The sequence below is a fragment of the Salmo trutta genome, chromosome 24 (assembly GCF_901001165.1).
Source record: "Salmo trutta chromosome 24, fSalTru1.1, whole genome shotgun sequence".
In the NCBI taxonomy this organism is placed as follows: Eukaryota; Metazoa; Chordata; class Actinopteri; order Salmoniformes; family Salmonidae; genus Salmo; species Salmo trutta.
This window is the reverse complement of record NC_042980.1, coordinates 12,029,839-12,055,053: the sequence shown is the minus strand read 5'-3', so window position 1 is coordinate 12,055,053 and position 25,215 is coordinate 12,029,839. Positions and strand designations below refer to the sequence as shown.

At 42.8% G+C, this 25,215-nt stretch overlaps 1 pseudogene; it reads right to left on the bottom strand.

Moving 5' to 3' along the window:
• Positions 1-24,474, bottom strand: part of LOC115161479 (glycerol-3-phosphate dehydrogenase, mitochondrial-like) — a 38,951-nt pseudogene extending 14,477 nt beyond the window's left edge.
• Positions 24,475-25,215: the final 741 nt, after the last annotated feature.

Here is a 25,215-nt window from a genome sequence, read left to right as displayed (position 1 = left end):
TCTGTAAACACACCAGCCAGCTGGTCTGCGCATGCTCTGAGGATGCAGCTAGGATGCTGTCTGGGCCAGCAGCCCTGCGAGGGTTAAGAAGTTTAAATGTTTTACTTACGTCGGCTACTGAGAATGAGGGGGGGATGGGGCGCAGTCTTTGTTAGCGGTCTACGACGGTGGCACTGTATTATCCTCAAAGCGGGCAAAAAGGTGTTTAGTTTGTCTGGAAGCGTGACGTCGGTATCCGTGACGTGGCTGTTTTTGTAGTCCATGATTTCCTGTAGACCCTGCCACATATGTCTCGTGTCTGAGCTATTGAATTGCGACTCCACCTTGTCCCTGTACTGGCATTTGACTTGTTTGATTGCCTTGCGGAGGGAATAACTACAATGTTTATATTCAGCCATATCTCCAGACCTCTTTCCATTAAATGCGGTGGATCACGCTTTCAGTTTTACGCGAATACCGCCATCCATTCACGGTTTCTGGTTAGGGTACGATTTAAATGGTCACAGCAGGTACAATGTCTCCAATGCACTTATTTATAAAAGCACTCACCGAGTCAGCATGTAGGTCAATGTTGTCCTCTGAGGCTGATCGGAACATATTCCAGTCCGCGTGATCAAAACAATCTCGGAGCGTGGCTTCCGATTGGTCAGACCAGCGTTGAATGGTTCTCGTCACTGGTACATCCTGTTTGAGTTTCTGCCTATAAGCCAGGACGAGCAAGATGGCGTCATGGTCAGATTTTCTGAAGGCAGGACGGGGGAGGGCTTTGTACGCATCATGGAAGTTAGAATAGCAGTGATCGAGAGAATTAGCCCGACGTGTTATGCAATCAATATGCTGATAAAATGTAGGTAGCATTGTTCTCAAATTTGCTTTGTTAAAATCCCCAGCTACAATAAATGCAGCCTCCGGATATATAGTTTCCAGTTTACATAGAGGCCAGTGAAGTTCCTTGAGGGCCGTCTTGGTGTTCGCTTGAGTTGGGGGATGTACACAGCTGTGACTATAACTGACGAGAATTCTCTTGGTAGGTTGAATGGCCGACATTTGATAGTAAGGAATTCTAGGTTGGGTGAGCAGAAGGACTTGAGTTCCTGTATGTTGTTATGATTACACCAAGAGTTGTTAATCATAAAGCATACACCCTCGCTCTTCCTCTTCCCAGAGAGGTGTTTATCTCTGTCGGCGCGATGCATGGAGAAGCCCGGTGGCTGAACCGATTCCGACAACATATCCCGAGAGAGCCATGTTTCTGTGAAACAGAGAATGCTACAATCTCTGATGTCTCTCTGGAAGGCAACCCTCGCTCAAATTTTGTCTACCTTGTTGTCAAGAGACTGGACAATGGCGAGTAGTATACTCGGGAGCGGTGAGCGATGTGCCCGTTTACAAAGCCTGACCAGAAGACCGCTCTGTCTGCCCCTTCTACGTCACCGTTGTTTTCAGTCAGCTGCTGGGATTAGATCCATTGTCCTGGGTGGTGGTCCGAAGAGAGGATCTGCTTCGGGAAAATCATATTCCTGGTCGTAATGTTGGTAAGTTGCTCTTATATCCAATAGATCTTCCCAGGTTGTGTGTAATAAGACTTAAGATTTCCTGAGGTAACAATGTAAGAAATAACACATAAAAAAACAAAATACTGCAGTTTCCTAAGAATGCGAAGTGAGGTGACCATCTCTGTCGGCGCCATCTTACAATCCATACTAAGACAGAGGGGCGCACTTTCGTTTCTCTCAGATGCTTTCTCCGGAGAGATACATTCAGCATCTTGCGAATTGAAGGACATTTATGAAACACAGAGAGACGAAAGATACAAAATAATGTATGTTTTTTTTCTTGGTTAATTTTTTGGGGAAGCCTGGCTTCCCTTGGCACCATTAATAGACACCACTGGTACCGAATGAAAAATACAAGTTAAGTGGGTTTCCATCGCATTTTCAACTCTACTGATGGTTTTGTCACAAAAACTGTTGCGTTATATAGCAAATGTGCCCACTCTGGTCTTGGCATGTACTCTAGCCTACAGCTCGCAGATACAGTGCGGGTAGGCTACCTACACTGTGAGATTATTATGGATAAAAGAGATATTATTTGTATTTGTCAAACTTCAGCCAAGCATCGGTCATCATGTCACCAGAATCAGACCCTTGATATTTATTGGAAAGGAGCATCAAGCCCATCACCTTGCACATTCACCACCCTGTGAAGTTTATTAAGTTTATTTATTTAATCTGTAGCCTAATACACGGGGTTCCCAAACGTTAGATTACTTGTTTTCACTCAGGCCCCCCTTTCAGAATTGGAGAACATTTCCTAGCTTTAAAGCTTTGTTCCTGCAATTCTACACATTTTGCATGTCTAATGTGTATTCATGTGACATTTGAGTGACTTGAACATTACTACAAAATCTATGGGCTAAAAAACCTATCTAAAAATGTTAGTTGATCTGGACATTTCTGATAAGTAATAAATAGCTCTCTAAGGTTTGCAATGACTGACATGACAAGAGGAAAACTGATAATGGACTACTGTTATGCATTCTACTATTACAACTTTCAAGAGTAAGTTGAAAGCTGGACTGAGTTCCTTAAAAAAATGTCATTCTCATATCATCGTGTGACTCCCAAGTTTACTTTGATGTGATGGTTATTAAATCAACATTTTGTCATAAAGGCGTTTCCACCGCCATTTCTCGCATAATACATTTTACAGACAGAAAAAGATTCCACCATATCGAACGAACAAATTGTCTGTCGGCATTTATAAAATTGTACCAACATTTCATGTTTCCATCAGCCCGGTCGTAACTTTTTTCATATGTCAGGTAATTCATCCGCATGAAATGGTTGGATGGAAACGTGGTTAGTGATAATGGTTGTTTATTTCACATGAGGGAACATGCACAGCTGAAGAACATGCTCCCTGAGAGTATACTTTTTCATATCTTAAGAAAATATACAAAAAGTATATTTAACTTAAATGTCCACAAAATATATTTAAAGTATACTTAAAAAAAATGCACGTATACATTTTTTGGGCATATTACCCAGCATCATTTTCTGCAGCTGAAGTTTTGATTTGTAAAATGACGTTGTCCCTCATTTTTAGCTTGTTCAAATATCTTGATGTTCATTTTCCAACTGAATAATGTACTTTTAATTGCACATTACATACTACACATTACAATTTTTTTAACTGTTAATTTATCACCATAATGTTTCTAAAATTTTCAGAAATGTTACTCGTAAATTGCTTCTCTAGCCACAACTGCTTTGTAAATAGCCTTAACATTGGCTGAGGTATCCTAGACATGCTAATTACAGTCGCTAATGTGGTCTATTTCAATTATAAAAGTATAGTTGAAACAGATTATAAATACACTTTATCTGAAAAGAAAATACAGGAATTCAAATACCATTTTGGTATACTTCTAATTTATGAGAATATACATAAAATATAGTTAAGGTGTATTCAAAGTATATTTGTTTTGCACTTTATGCTAGGAATGTACTTAAGTACAAAAAATGTGTTCCAATTTAGATTATTTTAAATGTATTTAATATACTTAAATGCTAATAAAATACAAATAAAATTAACAGTAAATGGATTTAAAATTGTTGGAATTTAGAATATTTAAATATTATAATTTTTTCGCTCGGGTAGATGTTGGACAGCTAACGGGCTGTTTGTTGAATGAACATCCCCTGATTAATCCATCCCTGCGTCTCATATTTTACATTACACAATTACTGTGTCCTTATTATGATATTAGCTGTCACGATAGGCACATTTCAGTGATGAATAGGCCTATACCTTGCAAATCAACTCATCATCTATTTATCACTATCATCGGACACGGACATCTGGAAATTGTCCAAAACGTTGTGACATGTGATTTGACTACTGAGCTATTGTGTCAGACCATTGTGTTGGAAAATAATTTCATTGGGTAGCTACATGATCTAAAATGCTGAACACGTACGCAGTGTTTGCAGTGCCAGTGCACTCAGTTGCATTGATTCCTACGCCACCAGTTTAGCAAGTAGTTCCCCCAGTGATATCACTTGACAGAAACCAACTGTTTTTCAGAATGTCTCTGCAAATGATGCAACCGGTCAGGATGCTCTCGATGATGCAACTGCAGAACTTTTTGAGGATCTAGGGACCCATGCCAAATCTTTTCAGTCTCCTGTGGGGGAAAAGGCGTTGTCGTGTCCTCTTCACGACTGTCTTGGTGTGTTTGGACCATGATCATATGTTGGTGATGTGAACACCAAGGAACTTGAAACTCTCGACCCGCTCCACTACAGCCCTGTCGACCTGAATGGGGGCTTGTTCAGCACTCCTTTTCCTGTAGTCCACGATCAGCTCCTTTGTCTTGCTCATGTTGAGGGAGAGGTTGTTGTCCTGGCACCACACTGCCAGGTCTCTGACCTCCTCCCTATAGGCTGTCTCATCATTGTCGGTGATCAGGCCTACCACTGTTGTGTCATCAGCAAACTTAATGATAGTGTTGGAGTCGTGCTTGGCCACGCAGTCGTGGGTGAACAGGGAGTATCGGAGGGGACTAAGCACGCACCTCTGAGGGGCCCCCATGTTGAGGATCAGGATGCCAGATGTGTTGTTGCCTACCCTTACCACCTGGGGGCGCCCCATCAAGAAGTCCAGGATCCAGTTGCAGAGGGAGGTGTTTAGTCCCAAGTTCCTTAGCTTAGTGATGAGCTTTGTGGGCACTATGGTGTTGCATGCCGAGCTCTAGTCAATGAACAGCATTCTCACATAGGCATCACTGCCTGGTATGGCAACTGCTCAGCATCCGACCGTACTGAGCTACAGAGGATAGTGCATACAGCTCAGTTCATCACTGGGACCTATATACTAGGTGTGTCAGAGGAAGGCCCCAAAAATTGTCAAAGACCCCAGTCACCCAAGTCATAGACTGTTCTCTCTGCTACCGCACGGCAAGCGGTACCTGAGCGCCAAATCTAGGTCCAAAAGGCTCCTTCTACCCCCAAGCCATAAGAACAGTTGAACAGTTAATCAAATGGCCATCCGGACTATTTGCAATGACACCCCCCACCCCTTTGTTTTTACACTGGTGCTACTCACATTTTATTATCTATTGATTTGAAATGCATATAACAAGTAGTTTAATATAAAATGTAGGTGAAATGAGAATACTATTGGTTAGTATAGGCTACTATTCTATAGGCTATACTATACTATATACAAGTATTCAGACCCCTTGACTTTTTCCACATTTTGTTACGTTATAGCCTTATTCTAAAATTGATTAAATAAACATATTTCCTCATCAATCTACACACAATACCCCATAATGACAAAGCGAAAACAGGTTTAGAATTTTCGCAAATGTATTAAAAAAAACATGAAATACCAATTTACATAAGTATTCAGACCCTTTGATATGGGAAAGGGTACCAAATAATGTCTGCAGCATTGAAGGTCCCCAAGAACACAGTGGCCTCCATCATTCATAAATGGAAGACGTTTGGAACTACCAAGGTTCTTCCTAGAGCTGGCCGCCCCTTGTAAAACTGAGCAAACGGGGCAGAAGAGCCTTGGTCAGGGAGATAACAAAGAACCCGATGGCCACTGACAGAGCTCCAGAGTTCCTCTGTGGAGATGGGAGAACTTTCCAGAAGGACAACCATCTCTGCAGCACTCTGCCAATTAGACCTTTATGGTAGGCCCATCCAACCTGAGAGAGCTTGAGAGGATCTGCAGAGAAGAATGGGAGAAACTCCCCAAATACAGGTGTGCTAAGCTTGTAGCAGCATATCCAAGAATACTGAAGGCTGTAATCGCTACCATGGTGTTACTACCACACTGTCTGCAATGGACTAGTTAGTACTGCAATTCAAGTATAGGCCTATATCATCTCACACAGAGTAAGTGATATGTATAGCATGATTAGCATTGAAACAGTTGAATGTCCAGACTAACCAGCCATGTTGACCAGTCCACTGTCACTGATGTGGACAATATGATTATGTAACTTATGATTCCTGCAGATGGACTGAGTGTCCTTGGAGTTGGGGTCTGTGACCAGCGGAAAAATACCACTCCAGGCTGCCAAGACATCGCCTCTCCTCACTGCACAGGACAAAGAGACCAGATAGAGTGAGACCACACACACAGACACACACACAGGCGTATGCACGCACCCACGCACATGCACGGACAAACACACACACACGCGCAGATGAACATACGTGACAAACACTAACACACACACCATATGTTTTACTATCCTTGTGGGCACCTAAAATGAATTTCCATTCTAAATCCTATTTTCCCGAACCCCTAACCCTAACCCTAATTCTAAACCTAACCCTTATTCTAACCCTAAACCTAACCCCTAAGTTTAAAATAGCCTTTGTCCTCGTAGGGATGTGGAAAATGTCCCCAAGAGGGAGAATTTCTTGTTTTACTATCCTCGGGGGGACTTTTGGGGATTTCCGGTACCCATGAGGATGGTAATACAAGCCCACGCACACACACATTAGGCTACACATGGCAGGAGAGACACAGCTATGAGAGGGATGGACATCTAGTGAAATCATTGCATGCTGCTACTGCAATCCAGAGGCCTCTCTCTCTCTCTCTATTCCACCACATCCCAGCCCCAACTAAAGCCTAAATAACACCTCACTCCTCGACTCCTCACTCCTCGACTCCTCACTCCTAAATAACACCTCACTCCTCGACTGCTAGTAAAGAAATGAGTTCCAGCTCCTACCCCACAAAATCGCGGTGACATATAAAGAATGAAATATTAATATGCTGTTGTGTATTGATTGAAAAAAAATTGCTGCCACTATAATGGGCTGGTTGATATTTCTGAATAAAACAATGGCAAACTCGTTATCAAAGGGCATTTTTTTAAACATTTATGACAGCTGAGCAGCTCTGGGGCTGAAGACCTCACATGGCCTAAAAAGGGGAGCAGATGAATACAATGCACATTTGCAGCGCTGGTGCAAAGTGAGATCTATGCATGATAAACAACATCTCTGTCTGCATCCCAAATGGCGTCGTATTCCCTGTTTAGTGCACTACGTTCGACCGGGGCCCACAGAACTCTGGTCCAAAGTAGTGCACTATATAGGGAATATGGTGTTATTTGGGACGCAAACCTCTGTCTCCATCTCTGGCTGTATTAACCATGGGGGACCTGCCGGTTGCATTCAAGAGTTCACCGGCTCAGTCTGACTCACTTAAACTTTGTGGGTATACAGTAAGGCGTTTCAGTCCACGCCCCAAAATCTATCAACTCACACTGAAAACATATACATTTACCCTTCCTCAGAAAATATGGCCGTGAACAAAGGAAATATTCTTCCACGCCGAAATGTGGGTTGTCTGGGATGTGAAGGATACAATATGAAAAAGAGTGCCATTTTTTTTTAAATATGAGAGACAATATGAGATGAACTGATGGGTCCTTTGTTGGGATGAGTCATTATCAGGGAATGGTGTGGAAACATTCCACCAGGCCAGAGAGTCCAGTCAGTCCGTACTGCAGTAGGAGAACAAAGCAGGCCCAGTGATTCAGCTGCAGCAGCAGGCCAGTCGTGTGCTAGTGTTGCAGCACTGTTAGTTAGACCTGGTTTCAAATACTATTTGAAATCTTTATAATACTAAAAGTGATTGCTTTAGCCTGCTTGGAGTGCCAGATGGGTGGCGTTTGCAGCTTTGTGACTATTCTATTGGTTCTATTGTGGCATGCAAGCTCAATCAAGCCCAGCTAAAGAATTTGAAATGTTTTCAAATAGTATTTGAACCCAGGTCTGGTTCCAGTAGGGATCTGGAGCTGTCTGCTGGGTGTCACTCAGAGGTTGGTGTGACTGTGAGAAGCCATGGAGACCACTTCCTAACGGGAAGGACTGGAGGAACGACTGAGGAGACACTGCCTGTCCACTCCAGGCCACTGTGTCCTCACCGAGGTGACACTACTGCTCAATGTGGCAAATCCCCCCTGGAACGATCCACCTCTCCTCTCCTCCTTTTCTCTGCTGCTCGGATGACTGGAGACTCCACGTCTGGAGCCGCAGCATGTCCACAGGCAAGGACGGAGAGATGAGACGGAGGAGAGGAGTCGGCTGCCTCATGGCCTCTCGCTCCATCACTTCACACTTGCGTTTTGTCTTTCTCGGGCTGCAGGGCCTTCTGCTCCGACTGTGACCACGGGACTTGGGGAGACAGGGTCTTGCCCAGACATACGCCACATGTCAGCCCGGCCGGCCGTCCAGAGCTCAGAGCACGCTGGCTGCAGCCTGGAGCCTCCTGGGACGCTGGTCTGAGACCTGAGCCGCAGAGCCACCATGACACATAGTCCTCCTCTATACACTCCATACAGACAGAGCTACTGTACCGTACAGGTGCCATCTCTCACTACTGTCTCGAGGTTTCGGTAGACGTAAAGGAAAGCTGGGCAGCTAATGAGTAGGAAATGTGAAAAAGCTTTTTGGGCTAATCTTATGCTGGATATTGCAAATGATGACAGATAAAAAATAACGGAGAATGCAATGCTTTGGGATTACCGTGCCATTAGATTGGCTGGCCAAGAGAGGATGTGGAGGCAGACTAGAATCAAGATAATCAATCAAATAATCTCAACAACCCCTTGTCCACTGAAAACAATTAGACCACTTCTCAAAAATCAATAGCACCGCATTCTGTTTAGATACCCACCAGTCCTTCATTTAATAAAGTCTCCCTGGGATTTGATAAACCAGTTAGTCGACAAAGCCATCAGAGGCCCCAAATAAAAATCGCAAATCGAAAACAATATAATTTAATGCGATATTGGTTATTTTTCACTTATTCATTAACAAACCTCCCATGTGGAGGTAGAGTATAGGGGAGTATAAAACAGATAATCTATTTTGTTCCTAAGTGTTTAGGGAAAACAACAGGGCAGCAAGGCATTATACTGTAGCTGAAGGAAACCAAATAACCATGGAAGAAATCAAATAGGGCTTCATAAAGTTCCTATAAGATATCCTCCAAGTGGTGTTGGTTGATGTCTCCTGTTTCTCGACTGCAGGTACCATGCATAATTAAAGCAGGAATTTGTATCTGTCTGTACTCTGTGCCCTCCTGATGAATTAATATCTGGTGGAAGTCCTACACTGTGCTACACTGCCATCACATTAGCCCATTTGTATCAGTCAGCTGCTTGCTCCATCAGCTATTTGTAAAACTAGAGAGGGAAAAAAAATACTGTGAGATTGTCGGACGTGTATTTATTATCATAAATGTCTTATGAATTAGGTATGATTCTAATGTCAGGGCTATAATGCCGTAAGTGTAAATGCAAAGCACACTGGTGATTCATGGCTTGTGAAGGAAACATGTTTTGACATTGCCAAGCTATAGCTTTAGCATCATGGCCTCCCCTTCCATAATGCCATACAAAATTCACTTGATGATGTATAGAATATGATCGTTTCACTCATATCGATTTAAAAAAAAAAATGATCCAGACGTTTGATATCACTGGAGATATAGGCTAATCAAGTTATTTAAGTGATAATGCCCGAGAAGCCGGTGTTTGGAGGATATATTGGCACGGGTGTCGTTAGGCCCGAGACGAAGTCGAGGTCCGGCAAACCGTGCCAATATATCCTCCAAACACCGGCTTCTCGGGCATTATCACTTTTATACAAAGGGTTACCAACATATTCAAATAATGATTGACATATTTTCAAAAAAAATATTATTTTGATGAATTTATTTCATCCTTTCACAAGATATAGTCATGACACAAATCTAGGGTTGCTACCCAAGCCGGCTGGTCGTTCTTTCTATTGGTTCGGTTGCCAGAGACGCGATCCAGTCATTCAGTCTTTTTGTTCTGTATTTATGGACATGACCCAGTCGTTCGTTCTAAATGTTCCTTTGCCATATGGCTGACAACGCTCTCATCCCTTGCTTGCTAGCTAGCCAACTACGGCTAACTTACAGTCACGTCAAACAATGCAGACAGAATAACAACGAAGTAGCTGCATTTGCTTTTGTTTAAGCTGTTTTCTAGTGATATTTATTTGGATGCATCCATGACAATGAGCTAATGAGGCACAATTTCACCTGGCATAGAAACACAGCTAACACAATCAATTCAAACTGAAGCTGGAAAGACTGCAAACTAGCTGCACTTCATCTCGTTTGAACTTTTTCTATTTACGTTTCTTTCTTTGACATAAAATTTGATTTGTATATATCTATACAAATTATGCCAGCTGATTCATGATTTCGACTAGTTGAGAAATGCTGCCTGTCTGTCTGTCTGTCTCGTCCCAACACGTTCATTACATTGGGACAGCTGGAGATCGAATTTGAATATTGAAACAATGTTGCAAATGTCGGAGACATACAGCAAGGTTTATTCAAATCTCCACTGTTGAAAACTAAATCTTAGTCTAAAAGAAATGTGAGATAATATCTAGATGCTTTTTATAGTGAAGATCAAGTTTATAAATTGCCTGGCTGGGCTGATGAGACAGTGGATTGCACAGTCAGATGTGGAATAGAAACCGGCTGGCATGCGATTATAACCAATCAGCATTCAGGATTAGACCCACCCGTTGTATAATATATAGATAAACAACACATGTGGCATTATTAAACATTTGTAAAAAATTAAGTTATAAATATGATCTTAATAATTGTATCGGTAGAGATGTTATATTTTTACACTGTGAATCTCTCTGAAAAACCATAAGCCGGTGTGTGTAGGGTTGCAAATCCTAGGTTTTCCAGAAGTCTGGAAGATTCTTGGAATCAGGAAGAAATAAGCAGGACATCTAGAATCCTCCAACCAGGATATCTTTTGGGGGGAAAGTTACTGTAATTTTTCAAACCTAGGCCTATGTCATAGTCACCTTCGACATCGGGGCTGAGGTAGAGTCTGTGGTTCCGCCGATGGTTATCTTCTCCCATTGCAGGAAGAAGATGACGCGTCCGGTGCTGGTGGCTGGGTCCAGGAGACCCATGTTGTCTGGACTGAAGGTAGGGGGCAAGGGTGTGGTGGAGGGGGGAATGGTGGAGGTAGAGGGGAAGAAGCAAACAAGAAGACTGCATTAACCTTTGGTCTGCTGGGGGGCGTGAGAGGGCCAACTGGGGGACACCCCATAATCAGGCTCCTGTCAACTCTCTTTCCAGGAGATTAATTCTGCTGGTTTCAATTCCAGCTACACCGCTGCTCTCGTATAGTTCCAGCCACACCATAGCCCACATATTATCCTGTTTAAAACACATGCACATGCTACTGACTCAATTTAATACAGGAAACAGTGGAGGGGTAGAGGTGGCAGGAAGGGGGGGTTAGCTTTGTTCCCCAGTGAACACAAATAACATGCATCATCAAGAAAACCAGCACTGAGTAGGGAGGAATCCAATCAGGAAGTCAATTTGCAACAGCATCACAGGAAAGTCTGGTTGAGTAGGCCAAAAGCTCTCTTCAAAAATCGGAATTAATCTGGAGATAAACGGCATACAATGTTTGCTTAATTTCACTCTTCGAAAATGGGCTCGTCGACCTAACAGGAAGTGTGAAGATACACAAAAGGACCTGATGCTCCTGAACAGAGCCCCTCAGCAGTAAGTACCTGTTCTGAACCATCCATGCAGGAGCTTCTTGTATCTTAAGAGTGCCTATGTTTTGTCCTGGCTGTCCCTGTCTCCGTGGCTCAGCCGAAAGTGCTAATGAATTGATCAGGCAGGCACTAACGATGCAGTGACGCAAGGGGGAGGATGTGACAGAGACGGAAAGGGGGCGTCGTTTGTTACCTGTAATAGCCCGGGATGACGATGTGCACCCCAGCACTGGGCTGATAGATGTTGGGGTTCTTCTGATCATCCATTTTCCGCAGTGCGTCGGTAAAAGGTCCCGTGGCATTGATAACACATTTGGCTCTGACATCAAATTCCTGCCCTATGAAAGAAAACAGCATCAATCACCAGGAGCCATTCATCTGTACCCGGTGACAACCAGGATTATTAATTTATCAGCCAACACCCCTTCCGTAATAGAGTGGCTCGCGTGTGTCCATGGGAGACTTCAGAGGATTGTAATTAATAGGAAACAGACACACCTAATTTCCCTCTCGCCTCTTTGTGTCAAAGTGCAGCCCAAGAGGCAGTGTGTGAGGGAGTGCTTTTAATGTGCACAGGGAAATGCATGTGTCCCAAATGGCATCCTCTCCGCTATTTAGCTAAGTACTTTTGGTCAAAGCAGTGCACTATATATGGCTACGGGTACCATTTGGGATGTAGCCAATGTTTGTTAATATGCTGCCTGATGTTGACGAGCCTTTATAATGGGGCACATATCAAAGGTAGCATGATGAAACTAAATGATCTGTTTTGACAACGACTTGAATGATGGACCGTCCTCCTAATTTGACTTGTGTCAAAATGAAAGCAGAGACATTTTCCTCTGACATAAAAATGACATTTTGTTAGAATTTAAAGAAAAATACTGATTCAGTGTGTTCCCAGTAGCACTTTCCTTGTGAGGTCTCGCTCTCATAAACTGGCAAATAAAGGTGAAATAAATAAATAAATAAAAACGAAAGTGAGATGATTCTTCTTCTTCAGAAAGAAAGAAAGAAAAGCGCCACTTCCATCATTCAAAACATGAGGGGGCAGTCGTGTCTTGAGATCCTCAAATCTTGGTTACTCATGAAACCCATCTGTTCCCCTTGCAGCTTTATTCCTCCAAAGCCATTCCTATGCATGACATTTAAAAGGTAAGTAAGGCCATTTGGAGAACGCTCATTCCGTATTACATTGCTAGCAGATCTGAAAGAGCCCTTTACATCATAAAACCCTTATAAAATATTAAAGCCCCACATTAGATATGCTATGACTATGTGCAAAATAGCCCTGATTAACAGGGCTCCCTAACAGGCAGGCTCTGAGCGTTAGCGCCTCGTGGTGAGTGCTAGGGAGCAGGGAGGAAGAAGCAGCGGCTTTGTAGCCGTAGTTTTACCTGTGATCACGTCCCTGCAACGCACTCCACAGACCCTCTCCGTGCCCATCTGAGGATCTGCCCTCTTCAGTAGGTGCACCACTTCAGTGTAATTGGCTATGGCAGCCCTATACCTGGCAGCAGTGAGGGCGATTGGGAGATTCATTGGAGCATCGTCGTGTTGTCCTGCAGCGGGGGGACAGGAACAGGGGAGAGGATGTGAGTCACCCCCAGCCTGTGACTGGTGGTATGGAAGTGTGTCGGAACCGATATGTCACATCTGTCCCTGTCACTTTGTATCAATGGGATGGCTGCTCTGGCCACACAAGGAGGACACTTAAAGCCACAGTGGGCCTTTGGCCTGTGTGTGCAGTGGGGTACGTGGGCCCTGACCTCCCCAACCCCCGTTCCCCTGCACTGGGCTAGGGGGCTCCACAAGAAGAGCAGCGGACTGGGCTCAGCGAGCTGGGCTCAAAGTGTTAAACCCACCAAGTGGAGGGCTAGGAGTTTACTAACCTGTTCTTCGATAGCCCATGCCTATTTTTATACACACACACTGCATGAGACCGCAAGTGTGCCATCACTGCCTGCAAGCATGACACTCATTTTGTTACAGGAAACATAATCACTATAATGTGTGTGCTTCATACACGTTGTTCCGATTTAATAGGCAGCTCAGTTAGGAAACGCAGGAGACGAGGTCAAGTGAGGATAGACTCAACTTAAAATCAATCACCAATACTGCTCCCTTTCAAAATTGGTGAAAAACGAGGGGGGGGGGGGGGGGGGGTTGATGATAATGGTAGTGATAATTGAAAAATAATCATTTGTAATGTCCCTGGTAGCCATGCTGACCAAGACATCAGCATCAGGAGCGGGATTCTGACAGGGACGGATCTATTTGTAAAGCAGAAGATCTCTCCTCAGAATCCTTTTAATGAAGAGAGGAATCTGGTATGAAGATTTATGGATTAATCCCTCTCTGGCTTGAGAATATACCCAGATCTATATTCAAGAGTCAGCAGGTCATACATTATGTCATTTAAATGAAAGGGTCTAAAAAGGTGACAAATGAACAAAGCCCGGTTTCATTAGGAATGGTTTCTTATGTACATCTTTGAAGATTTATCGCTGGGAAATCTTTTGGTTTAAAGTAGAGAAGAGAATAGAGATGATTAATCACTTTTAATGTTGGTGTCTTGGACGACTTTCTTTCTGTTTGTTATTACCAGGTCGGGGGTTCAAGTCCTCATGGTTGGCCTTGAGGAGAAGAGAAGGTTGTTACTTTGCAGGAATGAGCAGGTTCTTTTGTGCCCTGATTTATCGCGGTTTGAACGACCAGAGGCTAGGTAACTGGTAGGCTCTGCTGGTTAATGCTACCGCATGCTCCGAGCCATTCCAAAACTAAGAAAAATAAATAAACAGGAAGCAAAAAAGTAAAACAAGAAAACATCAGATTTAAAGGCCACATTTTAGAATGAATTACATACAAGAGTATGCACCCAGCCATGATGTATTAGAAAGACCATACTATTCCCTTCCAAATCTCTGTGGGCTGAATATGGCCATCAGAGTGTATGGTTGGCTAACGTGCACTGTGCTCTGGGTGTACACAACAAATCCGATACTTAGGTGCTAGAGTCAATGTGTCTAATCCTGGATGATTGTTGAGCCCCCTGCTGACCTCTAACCTCTTGATTCACAGTTCTCCACTATGTGCCTGTCTCTGCTGCCTGTCACACGTTAGCGGCGCCCAGATTAGAGCTACATCCATCACAATGTTAAAATAATCTGATTACGGACCACATTCATCACAATGTTCAATGTGATTTCATTCCCGTTTAAATCAGCTGGTGTAACAAGGGATTATTACCATGGCATACTAATAACAATGGGATTATAATCTGATAATCATAACGATGCTAACAATGATAATATGTAGTACAAATCTGAGAATTAAAGCACAAGCCATCAATAGTGAGCATAGGGCGCCGAGCGTCATGTCTCCCAGTTGAGTGGAGGCCCAGCCCCCTCCCTTAAAGCCCCTACCTCCTCCTCCGCTATAATCCGCGCCTCCTGGAGGTAGAACACTCATTGGAGTGAGAGGAACTCCACGACTGGACAAAATGCTGCAAAATGACAGGGACAATAATGACAATGAATTTCATGTCTCCCAGTCATGAGAGAGAGATGCTTGGCTGGGTTGACTTGTCCAATTAAATTGTTGCAGGTACAGCGGGGGACACTTATTATCCCAGACGCTTCTGTGAATTACTCCTCTGGCTAAAGGAGAGGAGGGCAACGAAGGGAGGAGAGATAAATACAAACAAAGAGACTGTATTTCCTCCAAAAATGCATATGAAAATGATGAAGTGTAATAATTGTTATATATCACCTTATCACAGCTATACTGTAATTTTGCGTAGGATATAATACTATTTATTCACTGCCATCAAATTTGAAATAGATCCATTTCAGTTTGAATATTTGGATCTGTAGCTCATCATGTGTGTATGTGTCGTTCCACAATATATTTAGTCATTTCTGACTAAATCGTACACATTTGTCACGACTCCATAATCTAAGGCTAAGGCATGTCTACATGTTGAAACTATGTGAATATGATGGCTTGAGGAATCCTGAGGAGATGAACTGAAGAAATCAAAGACCAAACCCCAAAAAGGAAGGTCAGCTTTGAAAATGTAATTCCCATATTAGTCCCAAATTGAATAATGGAATTTTTAAAAAAAGACAGTTTGAGGGAAAAAGTGTATAGCCTAACACATACAATACAACATAATACTTCAATCCAAGTCTTTGTGGCTTTTAATTTTCAGTCTTCTTCCAAAACAATCTGATATTTAGAAAACGTATTGTTTTTTTAATATATAAAATCATATTAGCTATTTTTCCATTGAAAAAACTAATATAAATAGCTTGAGCATAATGCCCCCTCTCCCACTTACTTCTGCTAAATGAGTAAGGTTGACAGATCACTGCTCAGATCGCAGACACATTCCCTTAGAAATATGTTGCCTTTTTGCAGTACATGGGAATCCACATATCCTCAAATGTTAAATGAAGTCTGACAGATAGCCTGGAGAAACCAAGTTGGGAGTTTGAGGCTACAGAGGAGACCTTGAGTAAACAGGACATGCTATGTACACCCAGGCTAACAATCAACATATGCTTTGTTTTTCTGATGCCAACACGAGGCACGTTTAGCCTGGAGAAAGATTGGTCCTGGGACTGGTTGGAACTAACAAGGGAATGCCTACTGGCTATTTTCTGCTTTAAACCATGTTATTTCTCATTTGTTTACACTCACATAGCCAGGCCAGCAATTACATTGCTGTGCATGAAAAGGGTTATTTCTACGAGGGAACCTAAAAGGCCAAAGATTAAGGAGGGAAGATAATAATAAAGATAAAATAATATATAATATGTTCTATATGGGACTATATAATATGCATTAGCGTGACAGAGATATAATTTACAAAACCAGATTCTTAGTGAAAAAAGGGACCTTAAAAGGTGTGGGGGCCTTTTTTTGCACATAGGACTGATTGGACCACTGAGATGAAATGGTTTGCAGCTTGCCGTCAGAGTAGACAATGGCTCCCAGCAGTTTGTCTCTCTTCAACACAGGAAAGAGCTCCAGAGTCCTTGGTCTTGATGAGGATGTAGCTGCTCTTCAAGCACTGGGCTCCAGCCACCAGGTCGTACATCTTGATCCCTGCCCAGTGGTAGGGAAGCTGCCACCACCTTTCACATACAGTGGAAAAGGTACAATTAAAGGGGAAATAAACAATGTTAACCTCTTATTCACAAACTCCAGCACCATACACTCCTAGAAAAAAGAATTGCAAAAGGGTTCTTCGGCTGTCCCCATAGGAGAACCCTTTTTGTTCCAGGTAGAACCCTTTTGGGTTCCATGTAGAAAGGGTGTGGAAAGGGTTCTACACTGAACCCAAAACGGTTCTACCTGGAACCAAAAGGGTTCTTAACATTCTACACATTTCTCATGGGGCAAAGAGAACTGCAGTTTTATAGGTTATCTAATGTTATCATACACATTTTGCCATGAGACTGAGAGAAAATGTTGCTGTTTTACAGCAAATTTCCTGTAATTATACACATTTTGCCATGAGGCTGAGAGAACATTAAGCATTTTTAAAGGCAGTTAAAGCTTAAATATGGGTGTGCTGACTGATAAAGGCACTGGATTATTGCTAAATGAACAGATGAAGTAGGTAGTGGCATGGTGCATATAGCCATAGAAACACAGTGACATGCCTCAATGCGGTCATATTCATGGCTTTTTGGGGGTGTGGCTTTCAGTTAGTTATTTTTGGCCACCCATCCCATGAGAGTGAATGTCATTACAGTTCATCTGAATGTCATTCCAGTGCACTGCTTGCTATGAATTCTATCTAATGGTGTTTTGCATGTTTTTGCTCAATCTAATTGGGTGCCTACCCGGCTGTTACTACATATGTGAAAAAGGCGCATTTGTACTTTCTGTAATCAAAAAGATAATTAGAAAAGGTCATAAGAAAGTGCCTCTTGATGATGTCATCAAATTCAGATGATTTACTATGAATCAATTAGGTATCATTCTGTACATGTAAAATAAACAACAAATAATACATTATGAGCTTTATGGATTACAATGGAATTAGGAAGGTAGGTTGGTGTAAAATGTGCACTCCCGTGTGTGATGGATATAGGGTCTGTGTTGGCATGATGACTTACGCAATGCATGGCAGAGCACTGGAAGCCAATCCAGATTTCTCACACCCTTCAGTAATGAGGCACACCTGTACACTCCTTTAAATACCAGAGACGGATCTTAAATGTCATGTGCAATTAACGCTCATGATACCAGGCAGCACCAATCAAATCAAGCCCCTAAGTTCACACAAGGCTCAGCGAGCCGGGGTGAGACGGTAAGATGGTGATCAGGAACGGTGGACCATCAGCCATCTTACCCTCACCCACGATGGACCTCTCTTAAAGTTTATTGTCATTCAGCTGAACTTACCTCCATCTTCAAAACTCCACGTCTTTACCGAGGGAAAGGTTTACTGCTTCACGCGGTGTTTTCGGTGGTGTACGTAGTGCGAAACGCTCTAAGATGCTGAGATGGGAGGGCGTTCTTACGATATCCAGAAGGTTGGAACGCTAATGCAGTGCTTCCTTCACCATCATATAGAGATACATGAGGAGAAAAGAAGATACACATATTTCCAGGGTATAAAATCATAGCACAAGCTCAGTCATATAGCCCTTTCTGAAGATTGGTTAAAAAAATGTTTCTCTCAATCCTAATGCAATAGTACTGAGGTAACCTTAGAAAAAAATACTGAAATACACTGACTCCTATCAGAGTAGCTTATAAAACCATGAAGTGTGAATCAATAACCATTTAATACATTTATTCTAGTGGAGTCCTGTGAAATAACGTAAGGTCAATGTATTTCTTGAGAACAACAGATATATATATATATATATATATATATATATATATATATATGTACATATATATATATATATGGGTAATGCCTTGTTAGGTCAGTGATTTAAATAGTATAATGGTGATTAATTGTTTATTAGTAGAAACATGTAAAAGTTATTGTTGTCATGGATGACTAAAGTTGCCAGCCCAAAACAAATACGGAATGGCATAGCCTTCATTTTTTGCTTTCCGTTTCCGCCCTGGCATGTAGAGTAGGTGAGAAGCCTGTACTTTGCTGCACTGCTGCTGACTTTGCAGTTACGTTTCCTGCAATCACACTAATTGGCCCCTTCCCCAGCTCACCTCCAAGACCTCAGCATGTTCATACAGATAGGAAAATAAGACTTCCAAAGAAAACACAGGCCTAAAATAATGAGATTCTTCAAGTGCTCTGAAATGTAACAGAAAACTGTGACATTTGAGTTTGAACCTGGGTGTCTCTTCTGAACAATACATCGACAAAAGAACACCTAAATGCTTTATTCCTCCCATTACTCTGATATAATTTTCCTGTATTAGCCTAATTCCCGTCTTGATAATGACAGGGGGCACTAGTTACTCCTTCCTCTCTTTCCAAGTTGTAGGAATTCTTTGAAATAACTTTAAAAAATCACAGGCAGTAACTCAAAGCGAGCATGTCAAGACTTCTTCCGAATGAAAAATGATCACGGAGGGTAAATAAAGCAATATGACCAGACGGACCAGGAATTCACCGGATAAGTGTCAGCTGCAGAGAAAAAATGAAGCATTTACCTGTTCGCAATCTAATTTCACGATGGCTTTCTGTAGATATCGGACTCCTCCGTGAATGAGCTTGGTGCTCCGGCTGCTGGTCCCAGATGAGAAATCGTCTCGCTCCACCAGGGCAGTTTTAAGATCTGACAGCGGGAAGGGAACCAAGGCAACAGATCAACAGCAAGCTGATATGTGGCTACTTATTGTCCCAAATGTTTCGAATACATCACATATTATTTTCATATGAATGTCCTTCTGCTGTAATAATGCATGATTGGAGAAATTTGGTGCAGGCATACGTATTCCATTGGGTAAAATGGCAAGCATTTTCATTATTCTTCACCGTGTGAAGCACAAAAACGAGTAAAAATGTTTTGATAATAATTCAAGGACCCAACAAGTAAAGAAGAAAAATATATATTTTTAAAAGAATATATGCACTTTACTTTGTCATGTTTTTGTCAATATATTGTTATCTAAAAGGAAAGTAGGTCTATATTGCAGGAGAAATTGTCTGGCTTCCATAAAATGATTTAACATTGAAACTGCTCGTCACTCCCACCATTAGAGGCTTGTGTTCTGTCCCTGACGGATAAACGCTGTAAATCCCAATTTTGAAAAGAAGAAAGGGAAAGTAAAAGTGGATTAGGAAAGGGGGATGAGGCGGGGGTTTCCAAACCCCCCCTCCTATTTCACCATTAGACAGTCAAAATGGATAAAGGAGAAAAACAGCTTAAAGAAACCTCTAACCAGCAGCATAGATAATTGATTTAGGATGTAATGGTAACTGCAAAAGGAACCCTCATCAGGGGGAACAAAAGAGACATCTTTACATTTTTGGTGATTGGACTTTGCCCCCTGGTCTTTTCCAGGGAAAACTCCTCCAAGTCCTATTAGCTATTCTGCAGTTCCATCCTCTGGAGCTGGCCTCTGAAGCGCCTTACAGGCTGAGCCCCAGGGAGACGGCTTGGAGGCAGCTTCAGCACAATGACTAGGAGGTTATGCAACATCAGGATAGAGAATATCCCCCCACCCGATGCTGTGAGGGGGGACTGGAACAAAAGTATGCCGCCACTCAAAATCCCTGCAAAATGCGGTTACAAACTGCAGCTGTTGTGCTAGCTGAATAAATCGGATTCATCAGAATTAAGAGAGATAAAATTTGAGACTAATCAAAATAGTTTTTCCTTAATAGTGTGGGATATCCACAATGAAGCGTTCATAGTTTATGTACTAGTAGAGAAATCAGACTATTTCACCATGTTTCTTAGAGGTTACCTTACAATGATCAGTCAAATCATGAGCCCAGAGTATTGGCTGTTGATGATACCCTAAAAGATTATGTATACAGTGCATTTGGAAAGTATTCAGACCTCTTTACTTTTTTCAGGTTGGATAGGGAGCATCGCTGCACAGCTATTTTCAGGTCTCTTCAGAGATGTTCGATTGGTTTCAAGTCCGGGCTCTGGCTTGACCACTCAAGGACAGTCAGAGAGTTGTCCCGAAGCCACTCTTGCGTTGTCTTGGCTGTGTGCATAGGGTCGTTGTCCTGTTGGAAGGGGATCCTTCACCCCAGCGAAGGTCCTGAGGGCTCTGGAGCAGGTTTTCATCAAGGATCTCTCTGTACTTTGCTCTGTTCCTCTTTACCTCGATCCTGACTAGTTTCCCAGTCCCTGCCGCCAAATGATATCCCCACAGCATGATGCTGCCACCACCATGCTTCACCGTAGGGATAGTGCCCGGTTTTCTCCAGATGTGACACTTGGCATTCAGGCCAAAGAGTTCAATCTTGGTTTCATCAGACCAGGGAATCTAGTTTCTCGTGGTCTGAGAGTCCTTTAGGTGCCTTTTGGCAAACTCCAAGCGGGCTGTCATGTGCCTTACTGAGGATTGGTTTCCGTCTGGCCACTCTACCAAAAAGGCCTGATTGGTGGAGTGCTGCAGAGATGGTTGTCCTTCTGGAAGGTTCTCCCATCTCCACAGAGGAACTCTGGAGCTCTATTTCCAGATCTGTGCCTCGACACAATCCTGTCTCAGAGCTCTATGGACAATTCCTTTGAACTCATGGCTTGGTTTTTGCTCTGACATGCACTGTCAACTGTGGGACCTTATATAGACAGGTGTGTGCCTTTCCAAATCATGTCCAATCAATTGAATTTACCACAGGTGGACTCCAATCAAGTTGTAGAAACATCTCAAGGATGATCAATGGAAACAGGATGCACCTGACCTCAATTTCGAGTCTCATAGCAAAGAGTCTGAATACTTATGTAAATAAGGTATTTCTGTTTCTTATTTAATATATTTGCAAACATTTCTAAAAACCTCTTTTCACTTTGTCATTATGGGGTATTGTGTTTAGATTGAAGAGGAAATGCGTTTATTTAATCCATTTTAGAATAAGGCTGTAATGTAACAAAATGTGGAAAAAGTCAAGGGGTCTGAATACTTTCCGAATGCACTGTACATAGTATAGTATAGCCTATAGAATAGTAGCCTTCCTAATACTGAGGTTGCACCACCTCCTTTTCCCTCAGATCAGCCTCAATTTGTCGGGCATGGACTCTACAAGGCGTCAAAAGCGTTCCACAGGGTTGCTGGCCCATTTTGACTCCAATACTTCCCACAGTTGTGCGGAGTTGGCTGGTAGTGGATCTCTACTCCAAATAGCTCGTTCCATCTCATCCCCACAGATGCTCAATTGGATTGAGATCTGGTGACGGGGCAGGCCACTGTAGTAAGCTAAATTCACTGTCATGTTCGTGAAACCATTCCTGGACAATCCTAGCCTTGTGGCATGAGGCATTATCCGGCTGAAAAAATCTATTTGTAGATGGATACACTGCTGCGATGAAGGGATGCTCCTGATCGTCAATGATGTTCAGATATTCAAATGTTGCCTCACTTTTAACAAGCGGCCTAATGTGTGCCATTAAAACTCACACCACCACCAGCCTGCAATGTTGACACATGGCATGATGGATGCGTGTTCTCATGTGGTTTTCTCCATACCCTAGTCCTCCCATCAGCGTAAAACAACAGGAACCAGGATTCAGCAGACCAGCCAATGTTTTCCCAATTCTCCACTGTCCAGTGTTTTCCTTCCTTAGCCCACTGCAACCACAGTTTCTTGTTTTTTTCTGAAAGAAGTGGGAACTCTGTAAGGTCGTCGTCTGCCGTATCCCATTCGTGTCAAGGTATGACGAGTTGTGCATTCTTTTATGGGTCTTTGGGCACCAATGTTGTACTGGACTGTCGGTTGACTAACTGTAGCCCGTCTGTACACAATGTGTCAGCCTCCTTTGTCCTCTTTCATCAATGACCCGTTTTCCACCACTGGCCTGCCGTTGGCTGGATGTCCTTTGGGTGGTGGACCATTCTTGATACACACAGGAAACTGTTGAGCGTGAAAAATCCAACAGCATTGCAGTTATTGACACTCAAACCGGTGCGCCTGGCACCTACTACCATACCCCAATCAAAGGCAATTAAATATTTTGTCTTGCCCATTCACCGTCTGAATGGCACACATACAAAATCCATGTCTCAATTGTCTCAAAGCTTAAAAATCCTTCTTTAACCTGTCTCCTCCCCTTCATCTTCACTGACTGAACAGGACTTAACAGATGACATCAATAAGGGATCATAGCTTTCACCTGGATTCACCTGGTCAATCTACACTATATATACAAAAGTATGTGGACACCCCTTCAAATGAGTGGATTCGGCTCTTTCAGCCAAACCCGTTGCTGACAGGTGTATAAAATCGAGCACACAGCCATGCAATCTCCATAGACAAATATTGGCAATAGAATGGCCTAACTGAAGAGCTCAGTAACTTTCAACGTGGCACCGTCATAGGATGCTAACTTTTCAACAAGTCAGTTCGTCAAATTTCTTCCCTGCTGGAGCTGCCCCGGTCAACTGTAAGTGCTGTTATTGTGAAGTGGAAACGTCTAGGAGCAACAATGGCTTACAGAACGGGACCGCCAAGTGCTGAAGCGCGTAAAAATCCTGTGTCCTCGGTTGTAACACTCCAAACTGCCTCTGGAATCAACGTCAGCACATGAACTGTTCGTTGGAGCGTCATGCAATGGGTTTCCATGGCCGAACAGCCGCACACAAGCCTAAGATCACCATGCACAATGCCAAGCGTCGGCTGGAGTGGTATAAAGCTCACCGCCATTGGACTCTGGAGCGTTCTCTGGAATGATGAATCACGCTTCACCATCTGGCAGTCCAACGGATGAATCTGGGTTTGGTGGATGCCAGGCTAACGATACCTGCCTCAATGCTTAGTGCCAACTGAGGAGGAATAATGGTCTGGGGCTGTTTTTCATGGTTCGGGCTAGGCTCCTTAGTTCCAGTGAAGGGAAATCTTAACGCTACAGCATACAATGACATTCTAGACAATTATGTGCTTCCAACTTTGTGGCAACAGTTTGGGGAAGGCCCTTTCCTGTTTCAGCACAACAATGGCCCTGTGCACAAAGCGAGGTCCATACAGAAATGGTTTGTTGAGATCGGTGTGGAAGAACTTGACTGGCCTGCACCGAGCCCTTACCTCAACCCCATCAAACACCTTTGCGATGAATTGGACTCCCCGACTACGAGCCAGTCCCAATCGCCAAACATCAGTGCTCAACCTTATTAATGCTCTCAAGTCCCCACAGCAATGTTCCAACATCTCGTGGAAAGCCTTTTGCCAGTAGAGTGGAGGCTGTTATAGCAGCATAGGAGGGACCAACTCCATATTAATGCCCATGATTTGGAAAGAGATGCTCGACGAGCAGGTGTCCACATACTTTTGGTCATGTAGTGTATGTCATGGAAAGAGCAGATGTTCCTAATGTTTTGTACACTCAGAGTGTAATTCCGGCCTTGCTTCAAGCCAGCATTTGGCCTATCCTGTGTGCTGCAAATAAATGATCCACATGCAAAAGAAATGCAGGGAATGGACAGATAAAGCATTAGGAACAACTGGTAGACTGCAAGTGACAAAGACTGCAAAAGGCAGCTTATTCCGTGTCACAGCGTCTAAGGCACAATCTGAGCATGTGGCTCCTCATCCCACAATGAGCACATCAAACTCCTGGGTGTTGTGCAAGGCCGTTAGCTGGGCTTGCCTGGATGGGAGCTCGTCTAGGAAGGCCACGTTCACCAGTTCAACGAGAGTCGGGCCTAGACCATATAGCACAAACAAAGCAGTCATCCATTTCATTGTCATATGACTCCAGGGGACAGTGCACGCGAACAAATGTGCTTCATTAGTATGCATATGTCTTCACATTCTTTATGATGGATTTTGTAAAAAATTAACCATGTATTATCTGTGGGAAAAATTGGCGGCCACCGCCAAAGAATAAAGAATAATAAATCACATGCTAATTCATAATAAACCCTATACCCCACCCCATTTCCAAATATTGTCTTTTGAGATTAATGATAAAACCTGCATGCCACATGCATATGTGTTAAGATAACTTTGTACCGTACAAAAAATATATTGCAGAGAAACTAATAATGAAAAGCTAATACAGAAGCCTAAAAACACTAAAACTATTGATAGTATGGTACAGTAACATTAAGTATTGCCAGATTATCTACAGCAGAACAAACAGACAAAACACTGCAGAAGAGGTCACTCAAAGGTCACTCAAAGGTCATCAGTAAGGAGATGTGAAGAACTAGCCTAATTTCTTAGCAGCCTGCATAATGAGTGACATTGTACATAAACTGCTTAGAAGTTGCTTACCCATTAATGCTTTGGGATGATGACAATGAGCAAAATGGCATCTATAACAAATAAAGAATAAGCAAAGTCTTTGTAGGGATGGGATTAACATTGTCAAACCATCTTCTGATATCTCATCATTTCTAAACATAAACTGTATAGGCTTAATACATCAAGCCATTTAAATTGAGGTCTACAAGGCCAAATATTACCAAGATCACCAAAAAA